This window comes from Equus przewalskii, chromosome 25 (assembly GCF_037783145.1).
Source record: "Equus przewalskii isolate Varuska chromosome 25, EquPr2, whole genome shotgun sequence".
Taxonomy (NCBI): domain Eukaryota; kingdom Metazoa; phylum Chordata; class Mammalia; order Perissodactyla; family Equidae; genus Equus; species Equus przewalskii.
In genome coordinates this window covers 30,859,976-30,878,894 of record NC_091855.1, presented here as the reverse complement: position 1 = coordinate 30,878,894, position 18,919 = coordinate 30,859,976, and the positions used below count along the sequence as shown (strand labels likewise).

At 39.5% G+C, this 18,919-nt stretch overlaps 1 long non-coding RNA gene across 3 annotated transcripts in view; it reads left to right on the top strand.

Moving 5' to 3' along the window:
- Positions 1-18,919, top strand: part of LOC139079223 (uncharacterized) — a 33,729-nt gene that overhangs the window by 9,007 nt on the left and 5,803 nt on the right. For 2 of the 3 annotated variants that reach the window (XR_011532631.1, XR_011532630.1), the window contains exons 1-2: positions 13,549-13,728; positions 17,429-17,606. This is a non-coding gene — a long non-coding RNA (uncharacterized lncRNA). Of the gene's footprint in view, positions 1-13,548; positions 13,729-17,428; positions 17,607-18,919 lie in introns of those variants that run through there. The other variant, XR_011532632.1, reaches the window with a different exon arrangement.

Sequence of the window (18,919 nt, the reverse complement as noted above, 5' to 3'; positions counted from 1 at the left end):
GTGGCATCCCATATACAAAATAGAGGAATATTGACACAGATGTTAGCTCAACAACAATCTTCCTCAAGCAAAAAGAGGAAGATTGGCTACAGGTGTTAGCTCAGAGACAATCTTCCTCACCAAAACTAAATAAATAAATAAACATAGATAAGGCCATAAAAGCAGAATATAATGCTATTCTTTCTGTGCCTATATTTTCTGCATGTCTTTAGCAGACCTACTCTTTAAGCTGAGTATCTTCTGTGTACTCCTTCACAATCATTCTTCATCCCTCTGTAGGCTGCTCAGTGCCCCAAGAGGCTGGCCTTATGGATGACATCAGTAGGGTTCCTGGGTGCTCAACTTCCTATTGTATTCCCATTCTTCAAAGGTCAGCCTTGGGGGAGAGAGCAGTGAGGGAGGAGAGTGAGGTCAGAGTGTTGAACTGGGTGGTCCCTTGACTGAAGGACACTGCTCCCCTTAAGAATTCCAACTCTTCATAACCATCTCCCTGTCCATCAAGAGCTGAATAACTACTCCCTTAACTCAGCTCTTAGGGCCTAGAAGTGCTAACAGCTCAGATACTATTAGACCTGGGGTACTGCACTATCCCTTTGATTTCCCCTACAACCACACCTTTATAATAACCATTTGTAAACAAACCTTCCTTGGTTATCCTAATTTTTGTATGCGTCATTTGTTTCCTGTTGAACTCCTGGTTGATACTCCTTTTATTCAGAATTTGGACCTAGAGTGTTGTATTAGCTAGTGTGTAAACTAACAAAGAGACTCAATATACAGTGGATTAAAAAAATATTGGAATATGTGTCTCCTTCATATGGAAATCAGAGGAAAGTGGCCAGGGCAGGGCGGGTACCCGCTCTGCCCTCCTTGATACATGACTTCCCCTGCGTGAGGGGATCCAAGTTAACTGCCCTGGCCTCACCATCCCCCAGCCAGCAGTAGTGAGGAAAACAGCCAATGGAGCTCACACTCTATCCTTTTAAAAGCAATATCCGCAGAATGGAGCACACTGCTCGCACTCATATTGCATGGGCATTACCTTAGCCTCATGGCTGCAGTTAGATGACCAAAAGGCTGGGAAATTCAATCTTTCTTTGGGCAGTAATGTGCCCTGCTGACATTCTACTACTATAGAAGTAGAGAAATATTGCTATTGGGAGGTGACTAATTTAAGGCCAGAGGCTTATTTTGGTTCAAGAGGAGCCAGCCAGACACAGACTCCACCCCAGGGATACAATACTGAATAATATGTTTCCTCCTGTCAATGAATTGATGGCCTAGTTAGAGAGACAAACAGCAAGACAAATAATCTCAACACAATACATGTGACATGAGAAAGGTCTGGCCCAGGTGCTACAGGAGCATGGGAGAGGGACAGTTATTCCAGGTTTATAGCTCCAGAAAAGCATAAAAAAGGAAGTATTTGAGCTGTGGCTTGAAATCATGACAGCAAACTGGTACCCTGTCACCAGGTTAATGACCTATACAACTGCCCGTCCTTACATGGAAAAGAGTCCATGATGATCTAAAGGTCTGCCAAGCTCCTGCTCCCCTGACCTAAGTGGATCTTTCTGCGTCCTGTTGCTATAGCTTTTGCTATGCAGTGTTAGAAAAATTGAGTCATGCAATCCTGAGCTGTACTGATTTACCCTAAGGCCATTGCCTGAGTTAGCGGAAACCAAAAATGGCCTGGAGTAGAAAGAGAATGATGTTCAGGTTTGGCACTCTCCATGCAACAAGAGAGCAACACAGTATGGGAACAACCCAACCCCTTATAACCTCCTTTTGAGAAAGTAAGGGACTCTTGCCAACCTGCACAGGAAACTGCATTGAGCTGTTGTTCTCATTCTCTCTGAGGCCAGCGGTGCACTCCAATATTAGAACATCTGAGACCAGAGTGACCACATATCTTAGAAAAGAATGACCTCCAGTTGTTCAAACATATTTGTTGAATGTCTGCTATATACCACACACTGTGATAGAAGCCAAGGAGTTTCTCTTAATCTCTTATATCCTTATAATAAATCTTCATTTATATAAGGAAAACTGTCCATATCTCTTCTTTGCCTTTAGAGAACCAACCACAAAGTCCTCTGCTCACGACGTGAAAAAAACAAAACCTTTAGAGATGGATTTTTAAACTGGGTTCTGCTGATCCTGGGGCTCAAATAGTATCCTACAGACCATCGCAGAAAGGGAGGGTGAGATGGCATGCGTTCAGCTCCAGGTGCCCCCAAACTCATTCTGCCAGAGGTGCTTTACTTTCCCTGCTATTATATATCAGGATTCCACACCACATTTCTTAAACAAAACAAAACTGAAAAAATGGGGATGGGGACAGAGACAGAGTTTGTACAAGTCATTGACTGTTCATTTACAGCTGCATTTGAACTCACGTTACTCTACATTATAAGGTCCCAGGACTCCACATATTAAATTTTCCAGACTCCTTTGCCAACTGGCTTCAGGATGGGCTCTGACAGTAGACGCTCTTCAATGGAGGGAGCACAGAAGACAAGGGAGAGAAGCTACTCTCTTCTTTCTGGGTCTGGCCGTGTCTCCAGCAGCAGTGAAGGTGACAGCATCACTGAGAGGATCACGGTGACAGGTGAAGGTGACAGTAGCAGTGGTTTGATTACACAGGCTCCTGGGATCCTACTCAGGTGGCTCATGTCCTCCCATGGAAAGCCCCTCAGCAGACATGGATCCTGGGCTCTCAATAAGGTGTTTTCCTGTTTTGCTCCTCCAGCCCATAGCTGTGACCAATACCTATATTTAATCCTTTCTGTTTGAAATACCTGTAGTGATTTTTGGTTTCCTATTTGGATCCTGACAGATCCAAGTAGGGTAGGGGTGGGTGTTGATTGTTTAAACAAATATAAACAAAACGAGAATTGAAAACAACTACTATAGAACAATGGTTCTCATTCAGGGTAATTTTGAACACTGCTGGATTTTAATCTGTTATAAGAAAAGGGTGACGAGAAAGCTGGTACCCTGAGCGTTGAGCATGATAGAAAGGGTATATTTTAGAGGTGGCTGCCTCTCTGTTGATGGTTTGTAGTCCCTGGGAGGGACCCATGTAGCTAAACATACGTGTCTGCAGATCTACACTGGGCAGGAAGCAATAATGCCAGCACAACTGCCGATCTGCACACCACTCACATAACATAAGGGCAGTCTCAGGAATGGGTTTCCCTGACTGACCATTGGATTGTTTACCTTGAGAACAATGGGAGAGGCTGAGGGATGTTCTCTGTGCCCAGGAAACTGGTGGGTGATGTCCCTTTGAATACGTGTCATGCCCACCACAGTGACCTACGATTGGGCTCCTGATTACTTGCTCCCATAGCAGAATTCTGTTGAAGGCACAATTATCCATAGATTTTTCTCTCCCACCTCCACAGAACGTTCACGGGTATAAGTATATTTATCAAAATTAAAGCATTATCTAGCTATCCTTTGGAAATAAAATTGAACTGAATTAGAAGCAAGTGAGATAAGCACAAAGTCAGCCAGAGGCAAAATTTGAACAGAAGAGAGACAAGAAGTGTGGGGTACGACCATTTAAAGTCTGACACTAAAAGCTGAGGTAATTGAAGTGCAATTGATCTCAAAATCATGGAGTTTATCAGCCTAGGAATGGAGAAGGGAAGGGCCAGAACTGAAAGGATAAAATAACCATGAAGAGCAGAGTTTGACCAACACAAGGGGCCAGCGAATAAGTTCTAATGGACTCAGAAATGAGGCTCACAGGAGTTCAGCTTCTCTGAAGCCTTCTGAAGGGTATATTAATTCGAAACTGAGATGAAAGAGAAACCCGTAATCCCAATGTGTAGAGAAAATAATGAAATATCAATATACATATGGCAGGGGAATTTAAGAGTCTGAAAAGGGACAGGCCATCAAGATACAATGGGGAAAATTATAGGGGAACAAATAGCATAGAAGGAGCAGGTGAGAAGAGACAGGAGCTATGTTTGAGAGTTTTGTAAAGAAGAACGAAATAAGTCATGGTAGATGGGAGGCAAGATCTAGAAAAGTGTAGCTTCTTTTTGTTTCTCACAATATAATACTGAAAATCACAGTGAGCAAGGAGGGGCCTGGCATTTTGGCATTCTTAACAGGGATATTGCACTGACTTGGCTAATGGATGGTAGTAACCATGTAATTTATTGCTCAAACACTGACACTTTTGAGAGTAAAAGAAGATGCTACAAATGGACAACAGGCATGGACAGGAATGATCCCATGCAAGTAGGACATCTGGTCATTCCACTTATGGGGAAGAGTATTCTGTACCCCAGAATGGTTATTGTGAGGATGGTTAATATGGAACATGAACAAGACCGTGGAAGTATGGATCAAAAGCAACCAAAAACAAACAAATACAGACAAACAAACAAATGGCAGATCTGTTCCGTTCTGCTTTTCTTTTCTAACACAATGAATGCCAATGGCATCAAGCCAAAAAGCTCAGCCTTCTCAGAATGAGGGGAAGGAGATCGCAACTCCTTTTTATGCGAAGCAACTAGTTGGACCAAGTCATACCTGTGTCCCAGCAAGTTGTGATGGTGATGAGAAGGCAAAGACGAGGTGTCAAAAACTAGTGCTTGAAAGAATGAACAAGAGCAGGAGAAGAGAGGAAATGAAAACTCAGGAGAAAGATAACCTGAGGACGTGCCTCTTGGTACGATTAATTGACCCAAAGGTGTCTCAGGGTTAGGACAGCCAGTGGGGTGGCAAGCCAAAGCTAGGGGCAATAGGGCCCCCTCTTCCTCATGTGAACTTGGTGGGTGGGTTTACATCTACTAGGGTCGGTGGCGTGTGCAGCTGTGAAGAAAGAAACATAAATGCCTGTAGGGACCAGGCATGTAGCAAAAATAAGTGAAATTGGGCTGCTCTAAGTAATAGAGAGTGCTGGGGAGTGGGGCATATTTGAAAATGCATTAGAATCTAAAGTTAGTCAGTTTAAAACAAAGCAAAACAAAACAAAACTGTTCAAGCCAAATAAACATCTTCCATAGGTCCCTGAACTCCTTTTTGCAACCACTAGTCTTTATTCAAGTTCCCATGACTCTTCCCCTCCTGTCAAAGTAAGAAGATACTTGCCACTTCCTGACTCTAAGAGGGAGGCACAGGGCCTGCCCGGTGGCTTAGTGGTTAAGTTCATGTGCTCAGCTTTGGCAGCCCAGGTTCTCAGTTTTGGATCCTGGGCATGGACTTACACACTGCTCATCAAGCCAAGCTGTGGCAGCATCCCATATACAAAATACAGGAAGATTGGCACAGATGTTAGCTCGGGGCCAATCCTCCTCATGAGAAAAATAAAAGAAGGAGGAGCACCAACCGAGTCTGATTTGGAGAGGACCAGGGATTCACTCCTGAGGGTTCAGACACTGTCTACAAACTCCTATAGCTTCAAGTGTTCTTGACGTGGAGGCCAGAGGAAGACTTAGGAAGCTGAAGTGCTTCTTGTTGGAGTTTTGATTTATGAAACATGCTACCAAAATTCATTTTATTTGGCAAATATTTGATGAGAGCTTACAATGTGTTGGACAATGAACAGCAAGTACAGAAGTGAGCAAGGTGGATGATAACGCTCATCTCACAGATCTGGTCATCTGGAATGGAAGGTGGCTGTTGAACAATTTATTAAAAAAAAGTCTTATGATAGTGGCAGCAGAAATTGTTGTGGAACGTGGTGCAGGGAAGTAGGAAAGGCATGGTGGTAAGAGCATCCTCTCTCTCTTCCTCTCTCTGATTATCTATTCATCCCTTCATCATTTATCTACACTAAAGTACTGACTGAATAAGAATGAACTACAATCATATGTACATTCTTCAATCTTTAAAAATTCTGAAGAACAATTACATGGGGTGCAGAAGAGAAACAGTCACACAGCCCAGTTTCCTCAGAAAGTCTGGGAGTGGTTGATAGACAGGCCCTGATTGTGATCAGCCTGGGGCAAAATGGTGGATTCCATTGAGCTGTGTCTTTGATCTCTCTGCTTTAAAAGTCTCTGTATCCTCTCACCTCCCCCAGTTCTGCCTCAGTTGTATTGATGCTGCTTGACAGTTTCGTGGGGCATCTGTGACTCCTCCTTGTTATTCAGTTGCCCACAATTCTACCTTAGGTCTTTGGTGCTTCATGCTCTGGAAGGATACCCATGTTTGCTTCTGCTGGGTGCTGGATGGTATCACTAGAGAAGATATTGGTACACATTGACAGTTCTCAAAGTGAGGGTATGGTATGCAGAATTTAAAAAATGTCCCCCTAAAATGCCTGTCCCTTGATTATTCAGTCAAATTCTAATCTAGTTGCTCTGAAGGGACTTTGAAGATGGAATTAAGGTCACTAATTACTAATCAGTTGACCTTAAAATAGGGGGATTATCTTTGATTATCAAGGTTGTCTCATTGTAATCAAGGAAGAGAAGGCAGAAGAAGCTAAGACGTGGCAAAAGAGGGAGGCAGAGGAAAGATGAGGCAAAAGGGGAGAGGTTTCAAGAATGAGAAAGGTTAGCTCATTGTTACTGACTTTGAAAAATGAAAGAAGAAGAAATGTGGGCAGCCTCTGATGGTGATGCTGAGGATGACCCCTGACCAACAGTCAGCAGGGAAATGGGGACCTCAGTCCTACAACCACATGGAATTGAATTCTGGCAAGAACCTAAATGTGCTTGGAAGCAGATTCTTCCCAGAGCCTCTTGATAAGATCCCAGCCTTCTGACACCCTGAGAGTCTTGGAGCCTAGAAACCAGCTAAGCCTACAGGACTTCTGACCTACGGAACTGTACAATAACGCACTTGTGTTGTTTTAAGCTGCTAAATTGTGGTAATTTGTACAGTAACAATAGAGAACTAATTCAGAGGAATAGACAGAAGATGAACAGCTCCTTGAGGACCAGCTCAGTATCATATTAACCCTGAATGTTTATACCCAGCACACTTCTGGGCAGACGGTGCATCCACAGACATGTTTAGAACAGGATGCTCAAAAATGCAGAGGCAGAGAGGAGGGGTTAGCACCGTGAAATCCAAAGTCTGTCTGCTTCAGATTATGTCCCTGCTCTACCATTTTTAGCTGCATGACCTTAGACAAGTTCTCTAACCTCTCTGACCCGCATTCATAATTCATAAAATGGGGATAATAAGAGTACTTTAATCATGGAGTTGTATGGACCGTTACGTGTGTGTAAATGTGTATATGCGTGTGTGTGTGTGTAATGAGCCCAGAATATAATAACTAAAATATAAATGCTAGCTATCACTTTAATACCATGACTGTGATAATTATTATGCTGTTCCCTTGTGACCTGACCCCTGTGTGGCCATGCATCTGTTCTAGTTGAGGGCAGGAAGTCTGTTCCTTTGTGCACTGCCTCATCATGAGCACCTAGCCAAGCACAGGTAATAGGTTCTCAGTAATTACTTTTTTCATGAATAAATGAATGGATAAATGAACAACATCGTTTACAAACTGCACAGACAGGCAAAATCAGCAAAGACTGGGAGATGTGAAAGGTGTAGGAATTGGCCCAGACGTGTTTTCCTGAAGCTCTTTTGTTTTTTGAGGAAACATTCTGGTAAGGGCTTGTTTTCTCATCATTTTTCTATTCTGATAACTGTGCAGCATATTAGAAAAATCGACTTCAGGTCAAGTTGGCGAAGTGAGTTCACAATTTGATATGCCTGTCTACTTTAAGTACGGAGAATCAAAAGGAAAATATAAAGAGAGATGAAAAACACACAGGGAGACTTGAAAACATGATAAGCACTCTGGTCCAGGCAAAGAACAGGAATGTGAAAGGCTGGTGGTAGGAGTCCCGGGCCAACTGTTTCCTGCCATTGGATGCAGGTGGTGGTGACAGGAGATCAGCGCCTGTGCATTAAAGATAATTTAAAATGTTCTTCTTGGGCTGGGGCCAGAACCAGGCTTCTCACCTGAATCTAAAAGATGATGTGGGACACTTTGCACCTCTGCCAAGAAAGAACACTGAAGGAGGAACTGGATGCCCATTGCTTAGGGCTACAGCTCTAGCGGAAGCTCTAACTAAGATGTCGGGAGGCAGAGACACAGTCGTAGCTGGGCCTTGAGTCAGGCTACTCCTGGTTTGTCTGTTGCATCCTGGGACCCTGATATTTCTGAGGTAGGAGCTTTACCATGTCTTCATAAGATCTAGGTCCAAACGTGGGAGCTTCTAATTAGGAGGGAGGAGAGAAAAATGAATAAATAAATAAATCGCACAATGAAAATCCAATGCAAAGTAACAATGCCAAGAACAGCAACATAAAACGAAAAATAGATCCACAATCAGAATATGAATTTACTCCTAATGAGATTAACTTAATGTAGCCATTTGGCAAACACGGCCGGGATGCTCAAGGAAACAAATGGAGAAATGACAGTCATAAAAGTAACAAGAAATTATGAAGCTAATTCAAGCAAATAGAAAACTGGAAAGATAGTTAGGAAAAACTTATAAAACTTGAAATATAGAGAGTCATTGAAATTATTAAAAAATCTCAATACTCGCATAATCTGTCACTTTCATATAGATGGAGAATTAGTGAATTGACAGCTATTGCTAAAAAATTCATCCAGAATGTAGGCAAGAGACAGACAAAACTTAAATGTGTGAAGAGTAGAAAGGAACTGAGAAGCTCTAACTTGTGTCTAATTGGAGTTCTAGAATAAGAATGGTAGACACAATGGAGGAGAAGCAATATTTGATAATACAAAAACTGTGTATTTTCAAAATTGAAGAGCGATGCAAGTATTCCCATTTCGAGCAGGATAAATACTAAATAACCTATGAATACATTACAATGACCTAACATCAAACCTAGCGGTTGCATTCTCTCAGACAACCATTTCACACCATTCCTCACAAATCTCCAGTTTGATAATCCCTTTCATTGCATGCAATTAATAAGCCTGCTTCTTATTTTACTGAGGGAATAAAATGCATCAGAAGAGAGTTTCACATATACTTATCACACAATCTATCACATATACTTATCACCAAATCTATCACCTTACCCTGATCTGTATCCACATATTCTGCCTTCCTTCCTTTTACAGGTAATGAGCGATCAGTCCTCCAACCAAAGTTAACCCTCCATTTGTGCATCAGATCCTGTCTCGTTTCCTTGAAAGCATCTCTCTTTGCTGTGGTCCTCTCTCTCCTACTTCGTCATCCTTCTACCGAACCATTCAAATCTGAATTCAACATGCTGTCCTTTCTCCTTTCTTAAACATAACCTCCCCTAAAAGAAATTAAAAACACAATAGCTAAAAGAGAGATAGCATCAAATGTTCCATCAGGTACACTCCCACCTCAGGACCTTTGCACATGCTATTTCCTCTGCCAAGAACACTCTTTCTTCAGACATCTGCATAGCTTACTCTTCTACTTTTCCAGGTCTCTATTAGGTCTTATCCTTTAGGCCTTCCCTGACTACAGAGTATGAAAGAGGATCCCCTTTCTTTTTTTTTTTTTTTCCAACACTTAATCACTACCTGAAATTTTATCTACTTACTTATTTGCTATGGTTGTCTTCCTACACTGGAATCCCAGCTCCATAAAAGTAAGGCTTTAATATATTTTGTTCACTGCTATAGCCACAGAACCTAGAAAGTGGAAGGCATATAGAAAATTTTTTAAAAAAATTTAGTCAAGTACTGGAAACATCTTGCTTTGCTGGATAAGAATTTCAGTCTTTTGAATATAGAGATGATGAAGATGATCTTGAAACACATTTGCAAAATGATTTTCTTTTAATAGTTTCCATTAATTTGTTTTTGCACATGAAAGTTCCTCATATTTCTTGTCCTTGGCCAAGTTCATAATAGAAACAAATAGAATACGATTTGAATAAAAATAACTTAAAATTTCATAATGGTTAGAATCATTCCATAATGGTTCACAAATTTCAAACATTGGTGGCTGGTTGCCTCAGTGGCTCCCAAGCTCAGGAGTGGGACATGGGAAGTTCTGAGGCAGCAGTCTGAAGCATGGGGTCCCCTGAGACGTGGGACTTGGGGCAGGGGCTTTGCTTGCTTGGGTGGGCAGAATTGGTGATAAGCTCATTAATGCATGAAAACTACTTAAAGGTAGCATCATGATTTAATATTGAATTTTAAAATAAGGTTAACCAATTCATTCATTCATCCAATAAGTTTGAGTGATATTATGTGCCAGGTGATGTTCTTGGGAACTTTTTGGAAAGAGTTACTACCAGCCTACTCCTTGGCACTCAGTGCATGTCATGGTTGTGTCTGGGAGGACGTGGTAGCACCTAGGAGATGTATAAAACACGGTAGTAAAGGGAGGCACTGTAATGAGGAACCAGGTTTGATTTGAATCACGATCCAGCTGACTTTGGGTCAGTAACTCGACCTGTCTGATTCTTAGTTTTCTCATTTGTAGATGGGCAGTATACCAATCACGCAAAATTTTATAAGAATTATTGATCGTGCACACAAAGTGTTTGCCATAACTGCCTGGCATGGAGCAAGTGTTTAAAAATAAGACTAGTAGTTACTATACTGTTGCTAATATCACAAATCCAAAATCCTTCCTCATCCGTCATTCCAAATCCACCAATCTCAGAAAAAGTATTTACTTTTTTCTTGACTAATTTTATGACAAAACACATAAAGCTACTTAGAGACCTTACTTGTCCTACTTGGTGTGACTATTCGTACCCAAACCTGCAGAAATAGCAATGTGTTTATTCATGTGGTTTTGCCCCAGTGCCTGCTGCAAATGTTATGTAATATGCTGCACAAGCCACATACCGTTGTCGTTTTAAATTCCGAAACAACAGTGGCAAAATACAAACAAGCAAAAAACTAAAACACAACTGGCCCCAAGGTTTTGAAAAAGGACTGTAGTCTAGCTCGACACCACTCCAGGTATTACATCAAGACTATTGTATATCTTTTCTAAGACTCAGTAGTGAACGCTCCAACGAAGATGCGTACATCCCTTGCTGAAGGTGTAACTTCCTATAAACAGACGGTGTAATTTGCTTATGCAATGGAGAGCAATTATCTCTCCAGAAGTGCATTTCTTGAGTAAAAGCTTATTCTACATAAATTTCATTTGCAATTCTGCATGCTGTGGTTGCCGGAGAAAACATTAAAAAACAAAGAATCTTAGCAGGTTGTTATCTTGTGCTCATGTTTTGTTGACTGTAACACATTTCTCCTGTTTCAAAGGGTTTGGCGAGATAGATGACAACTTCCTTTGTCGTCGGTACACTAACCCCAGCAGAAACAGAGTGCTGGAGCAAGCCCAGAAAGATATAAAGAAAAACATTTCAAACATGAATCTTCCTGAAATTCACATTTAGGCTGAAATGGGAGAAGGATATGATTGCTCCATTTTTGCAGCTTCAAGCTATCTCCGTTCTGCCTTGGAGGAAAAATACGGACACCTAGTCTTGTCAGCCTACTTCATCCTGTTACTTTATTTTTCTAGAAATGGCTACAATGGCCATGAGTTACGGGCAAGGATCTTAAATAGAGAAAGAATATGAACATGGGTCCCATTTCCTTCTTTGATATCTATTCCTTATAAGCCCGTATTCAGTGATAGAATCAATGACTGCATAAATGGATAAATGCCCCTTGGTTCAATAAATGAATTAGAATATACCCAGCTGTTCAGCAGATATTTTTAACCAGAATCTCAGGGGAAATATAAGCTGCTTAAAGACTCTTCTGTCCTCTGTGGCACCATAAGCCTTGTGTGGTGAGAATACCCAACACTTGAGGAGAACATCAACATAGATTCACGTCCAGGGATCCAGGCTCTCATTTTTACAGGGAAGTTGATGGAAGTCATCACCAAAGCCTAGGAGAATTAGAGAATGACTAATGGGAGAGCTCCAGATTATCTCTGGACTATAAGGAAACCTAGTGCAGAAAGCTGTGCAAAAATGTGAAACATATACCACATTACAATAGATAAATTTCAGGTTTAAGTGCTCTGAATTGGACTACTTCATTTGAAAATTAGTACCAGACACTTGCCCAAATGGTGAAGCATTAGAAAAGTGTTCCTGCCTATTGTGTAGAGTTTAAATCATTTCAGAAAGAATAACAATTTTAGGGGTTTAACTTATATCCCTCCCAAGAAATTATATGTGAGTGAATTTAGATACTTGGCTAACACCTGCAAAGAGTGTTTATTTGTTTTTATATAGCCTGTTTTGTTCTAATTGTATTCCACACTGAATTTTTTAAACAGATGTGTGAAGCTCAAACATTAGTTGCAAGGGACATCTAATTTAGCTTCTTGCAGGCTGAGAGTCAAAATACAATTTTACCCAAATGTAAGCAATAGAAATTGAATTTCCCCTGAATCTTTTCGCTACAAGTCAAATATGCATTGGCAATGTTGCCACAGGAATTAGCAAGGCAAGCAATGTGCCCTGAGAACAACTTTCGGATAAACCAAGACAATTTAGGACATAAAGGTTGCATTGGAGGACCTTTCTGAATTATTCTCTTGAAAATGTAGCCATAAGATTATTTTCCTTTGGAAGTTGATAGCTCACCTACTGTCCATGGAGGCATATTATCTATCCTGGGCAGACTATTTGCTTGAATATATAACTGGCATTAGTTTAAATGATTATCTTTGATCTAGCGATGCAGAGTAAGTCAACAGTTTCACAGAAATGTTGAGTATTGTAAACATTTAAGCTCCACTTCTGATTCTTAGTGGTTGTCACTCTGAGGTCAGTTTGATACACCTCGGAAAGATGACACTAATTTACAAAGTGTTATTTAAAAACTAATTCCTACTGTGCCTAAGTGTATTTGCCCACACATTTGAAACTTCTGTAATTGGCTAAAGAAGTGGTTCCCCATCAGAGATCTGCAGACTCCCCAAAAGTCTTTTAAGATAGATTTAGGACTGGGGTGGGAAGAGTGGTGTGTTAGAGGGACAATGTCATTATCAACTTTTCTTTTTATTAGGCTACAGAGTCTTTTAAAACATTTTTATTTCTTATTTTTATTTTCTGCTTTCACTTGCATTATAAAAACCGAGTTTGATATTACTGATTGGCTAACAGATAAATTATGTTATCACAATTCTTGAAATAAAGTCTTGGGCTTTGTGGCATGAGAGCTATGCATAGTAAAGGATGAAAGGATGAGGAACCACTGTTATAAAATAAAACATCCCATTAAACCCATTAAACAAGAGCTCCCCCTTCCACCCTTCTCCCAGCCCCTGGCAACCACAATTCCACTTTCTGTCTCTATGATTTTGACTACTCTGAGTACCTTATATAAGTGGAATCATACGGCATTTACCTTTTTGTGACTGCCTTAGTTTTACCATAAAAACTTACTCTTACGGGTTGAATTTTAAAATGCAACATTTTAAAAGTTAAGAATCAAACCTCTTTCCACATAGCTGTCACATGAAAGGTTTAAAAAATCGCATTGATTGAGCAATGGTTTTAAAAGTCAAGGTTACACCTGACACAATACAAGCCAAGAATTGTTTTTGAATAGTTATTCTCCAACACTGTGATTTCAGTAAGGAAAGCATCAGATTCTGAATAATATTTTCTGAATGGTATTCATTAGATCGTAATGCCTCTCTCCACAAGAGCTCAACAGTGCAATTTGCAAATTCATCGGCAGTATCTTCCCTTCTGTATATAAAGAAATGATTATGAGGAACTTCCTCTTAGGTAAGTGAAATGGAGATACACATATTATTCTATTTTACCACTAAAGGAAGCATAAAATCTCACAAAACCATTGTGTGCACTTGTCTGCATTTCAAATCTGTAAATTAGTCTCGTAATATTGAGTAAGCAATACAAATTGTTGGTGACACAGTAAATGGAAGATGGCATATATTTAAGAAAACATGTTTTACTAATTTTTAAAACTTACCTCATTAAATAGAAGCACTGCTCCTTCCCCCATAGTGTAAAATTATAGAATTTTAAATCTAGAGGGAACCTTAGATCATCAAGTTCATGTTGTATTTCAGTGCTTAACCTTATATCTTGTATCTCAAACTGTTGATCTTTATTTCTGGCATTTTGTGACCTCTGTAAGGAAGCATTACTCCAGTGTATGTTACTTGTCTTCATTCTCGTGATGTGTGATCCACATCAGTGATGTTTGAGTCTGCAATCTCCATCTCAAATACCTACGGCAATCAATCAGGCGATGGGATAAGTGAAACTGGAAGGTACTATCTGAGGAACTCTGGAGAGTGCATGCCTTTCTAAAAGGGTTAGTGGCCAGCCTTCAGTCCCAGGTGATGGGGGAAATATGAAATTCAGTCCCAATGTTACTAGATCCTTCTTTTTCAAAAGAAGTCAAAAATCCAGACTTTTAATGTGAAGACCCTCAGATGAAATTGACAATTGATTAAGTGGACACCAGTTTTTGATTTCTGCTCTTGGTATTTATACCCTGAAATGTGCAGTTTCTCTTGGAATAGTCATCAGTTCCTCTCTATAGATGGCTACAAGTGGGGAGGTTGGTACCAGTTAAATTGACCCTGGTAAACTTTCTTATGATGCTTTGGAAACCCCAGAAGTGTGAATGGAAATGAAAGCACGGCAGCTTGTATTTACTGGCCTAACCAACAGCATATGAAAGAACTTTCCTTGCTTTGCTGCTTATGTACAGGTTATATTTTCCAGACTGTCCAACTGTAGGGACAAAACAATGCTCATGTTGAAGTTTTTAATATGAATGTCTGCCGCATATTGAGGTATGAGGTTTCAATTTAATAAGTAGTTATTCTGTATCTGCTACCCCTCTGGAAATAGAGTTATGAGTAAGATATGCTTCCTCTCTCAACCTTTCCAGAACCTTCTGTGTGACAAATTTATCCCCCCACTCATTTTTCTCTTTGACATACTTCTTTCTTACTGCTTAATCATTTACTTTCTGGCACTTACATCATAATGACTGCAACTTACATTTTCTGCGTGGACACTGTCTTGAGCATTGTGCATTGTTATTGCAGGCGTTCCTGAGAAGTAGGGTTTCTACTTGCTGATAGTGGTGCCTCCCATTCCCATTTCCCAGATGAGAAACTTTTGACATGAACGTAAATAACTACCCCACTGACACACAGATTTCTACCCAGGACAGTCAGACTCCACAACCTATGTTCTTCTTTAACTCCATGCACACTGTCTACCCAACAGGGAAAGTCTAGCATGCCAGTTTGGTGTATCAAATATCTTATTTCCCTGGACTTCTAGCATAGCACCTAGAATAATGTAGGCACTATACTTATGAGTAAAACTCATGGAAAGAATCATGATTTATTTGTTCTTAGTCAAAGAGAGATTTTAAGTTCCTACATTTATAAACTCTAGAAAAATCACTTACTTAGAACTTAAAAAAATATTTACCATGTTGATAGCGTATGAGAAGTCTGAGAAAAGATGTGTGACTTATATAAATCATTACTGTTGGAGAAGGATGAAAAATATGATTAACACTAATGAAAATTTGGAAAGTGTTGAATGACAGCTGCCTAGAAATTCCACATCCTATTATTGCCACTCACTCTTTAAGTTCACCAAACAGAGTGAGGCTTTGCTGTTGATGTAATGACAAATCACTGGACCATTCTATTGGCATTTTTCAAAACATAATTTGTTTGATGTTAAGAATTATTATTATGTACGTGGACAGAAGACTCATCATACTAGTTCCTGGTCAATAAATGACACCATCGTTCTACAAGCCTACAAATCAGATGATTAGCTGTGTTCTGAACACCTTCCTCTCTTTAGACACCCATTTGCAATCTATCAGTAAATCTGTCAATCTTATCTTCTAAAAAAACTCTTGAAGCATCTCATTTCTCTCCCTACTACAAAGTAAGCGTTCAGTAAATGTTTGCTGTAATTCTTGTTATTGTTATTTTTCAGGGTCACTAAATTAGTCCAAGTTACTGTCATCACTCGCCTGAACTATTGCAATAACATCCTAAACTTTTTCATATTAGAATTCACACCTCACCACTCAAAATCTTTTTTTGCACTACAGCTAGATAACCTCTTTAAAATGCAAATCTGATCGTGTCATCTCCCCTTCTAAAACACTCACATGGTGTGGGGGCTACACAATCTCTAATCTAACACCATACTCTCTGCACCTCAGACACACTGACTTTCTATAGGTTTCACGATTGTGCCTCCCTCTCTCTACCCACAAGGCCTTTATATGTGCTGATCTCTCTGATTGGCATGCTCATCCCTTTTCTCTATTCCCTTTATTAACTCCTATTTACCCTTACATCACTTCCCTTAGAAACCCTCTTGAGAGATCCTGCACTAAACGAGTTCCTCCCTATTATACTATACCCTCTCTTAGCACCACTTACTCTCTTTTTGAAACACTCACTATGGTTGTAATTTTACATATATTTATGTGAATCTTTGACTAACATCTCTCTCTTTCTATATTGTAAGTTTCATGAGGAAGGAGACTATTTATATTCAATACATATCCATAGAATTAATGAATGCTACTTGAAAATATCAGATTCAGAAGCTAATAAAAAGATATTATAGGGTAATATAATCATAGAAATGATTCAAAAGAGCACATTCTCTTCAATCTGAAGGTTTATGGTTGTCAGGCTCTATGCCTTACAGATACTGTTCTAATGTGTCTAGGTAGATTCCTACGGAGTTAGCAGATTTGCATATTTATGGTCTCCAGGATAAATGGGTCTTAACTGTGAAATATCTGTAGGTGGGACTAACAGTATCTACAGTATCTGCTATTTGATTCTCCTTAAGCCTGGCAAGAAAGTAGACTAGCATTATTCCAATCAAAAGAATAGTGACTTGTGACATATGTATCCCTAGGCAAATAAATGCATTATTCATATGTTCACAAGTTCATGTAAAGCAAAGAAAGCCTAATGAAGATTTATGTCTGGATCAACTTCCTGACTTAAAAATTTATTATTCCTTGGACTTATCATGCAAAGGAAGTGGTGGAAACCCATCCTCTGAACTATTAAGACTCCATGAAAACAGATTAGAAAGCACTCTAGAGCCCCATCTTTCATGGATTAGGTGGGATGGTGGTCGTGGATTTGATGATATAATTGGTCATCTATCTCCTCAATTTTTGCAAGAGGGCATAAGGAGAAAATGTGGCCAGTGGAAAAGCTTTAATCATGGTTGAATGTTCTTGTTAGGTTAATAGCTACAGGATATGGAAGGGAATTAGCATCCTATGTTTACCCTGGTCTTTTACATGAACTTGACTTAAAACCATCTGGCTTGCCCAAGCAGATATCTCTCTCCTATGAACTCATAAACTCAGTGTGCATTCATCTGCAGGGGTGCTTGGCCATATGGTCTAATGTGCTCTCATCCATCTCATCTCTCTTAGACCCTATATCTTCAAGGCCTAGCAGAGTGCCTGTCACAAAGAAGACATTGGGCATTTGTTGGTGACAACAATGAATGAATGGATGGATGAACGAATGATGTTACTCAACTTCATTCCTGAGAATTATATTGAGTTACTATCAACTTTGAAAAAAAAACTCCCAAATTTTGATACTACGGTAAATTTTTTTTCAATTTCTTTTTCATACCTCTTTTTTTCTGACCCTGATTTCCTGTTGTATCTGCTTCTCTTTCTCTTTCATGCTCTCTCTCTCAAAAGCAGTTTCCCATCCTGCTGAAGTAAAGGCAAGTATCAGTGCACTTTATGACATCAAAACTTTATTCTGACACATAAAATCCAGCTGACTTTCTGTATTCTATTTTTTAAAACCTTCGACATAGCTCTTATTACTAAGTATTGCCACGTATGTTTTCCAATTTGGAAATTGGCAGAAAGGAGATAACTTTTAATTATCTTTGAACTGAGCAGCTCAACAGTTAAACCATTTACTCAGAGGCTGGAATACAGAAAATCTGTTTTTGGTTTGTTTTTGAAAAGCCAGCCATCCATTTTCTCAGTCAGTATAAAACCTCTTTCATCTGAAAATTTCTTTTCAACTTCAGTAGTGTATGAAGACTCAGCTCTCCAGAGATGGACCACAAATGGAAATTTAGGGCGTTTAAGGCATTTGTTTGAACGTTTATGATAATATATTGCAACGATTACCTATAACAGCAGCACAATTTGTATTTTCTGAATGTGGTAATAAAGATACTTTCACTTTCCTGTAAAATAATTGCTTTAGGATTATCTCCTAAAATACAACATACAAAGTATATTCGAAATATATCTTCTTAATAATAAATATAATTAATAATTTAAATATTTACATTGAAGCTATATAATTCAATAATAAACATAAGCCTAGGATGTAGGTATTAATTTTTCCATTCTGCAGTTGATAAAACAGAGTCTCAGTGAGGTTATCAGATTTACTTAAAGTCACATATTGAGGTCATTCTAACTTTAAAAGCCATTTTTGCACCAATGCTTGTTCTTAACCAGTTTAAGATGACATTGCAATTTGACATTTAAATTTTCAAAAATCATTTTTATTACCAGATGGTGGCTAGGGTACTTGAGACGTCTAAGTGACTGTAAAACGATCTTAAGAGAAGTTTAAGTGAAACTTAATAACGTGATGTCCTTTGAGTTGTGAAACTTCTTCAATACCCATTATTTTTTATAAGTTGCTTTCATTTCATGGGAATACTTGTCTGGTAAACACCTACAGCTTTGCTGTGATAAAAGCTCAGTAGGACTGATTCCCATATCTGTTATCAGTGAGTACTTAGAACTAAGTACTAGGATGTAGACCCCACTGAGCTACAAAAGTGGGTTTGCCCTTGAAGTGTCCACTTGGGGCACAGCCACACGGCATCTCTGAAGAGGAAGCTCTATTGATTTTCTCTTTGGGAATATCCCGGGGAT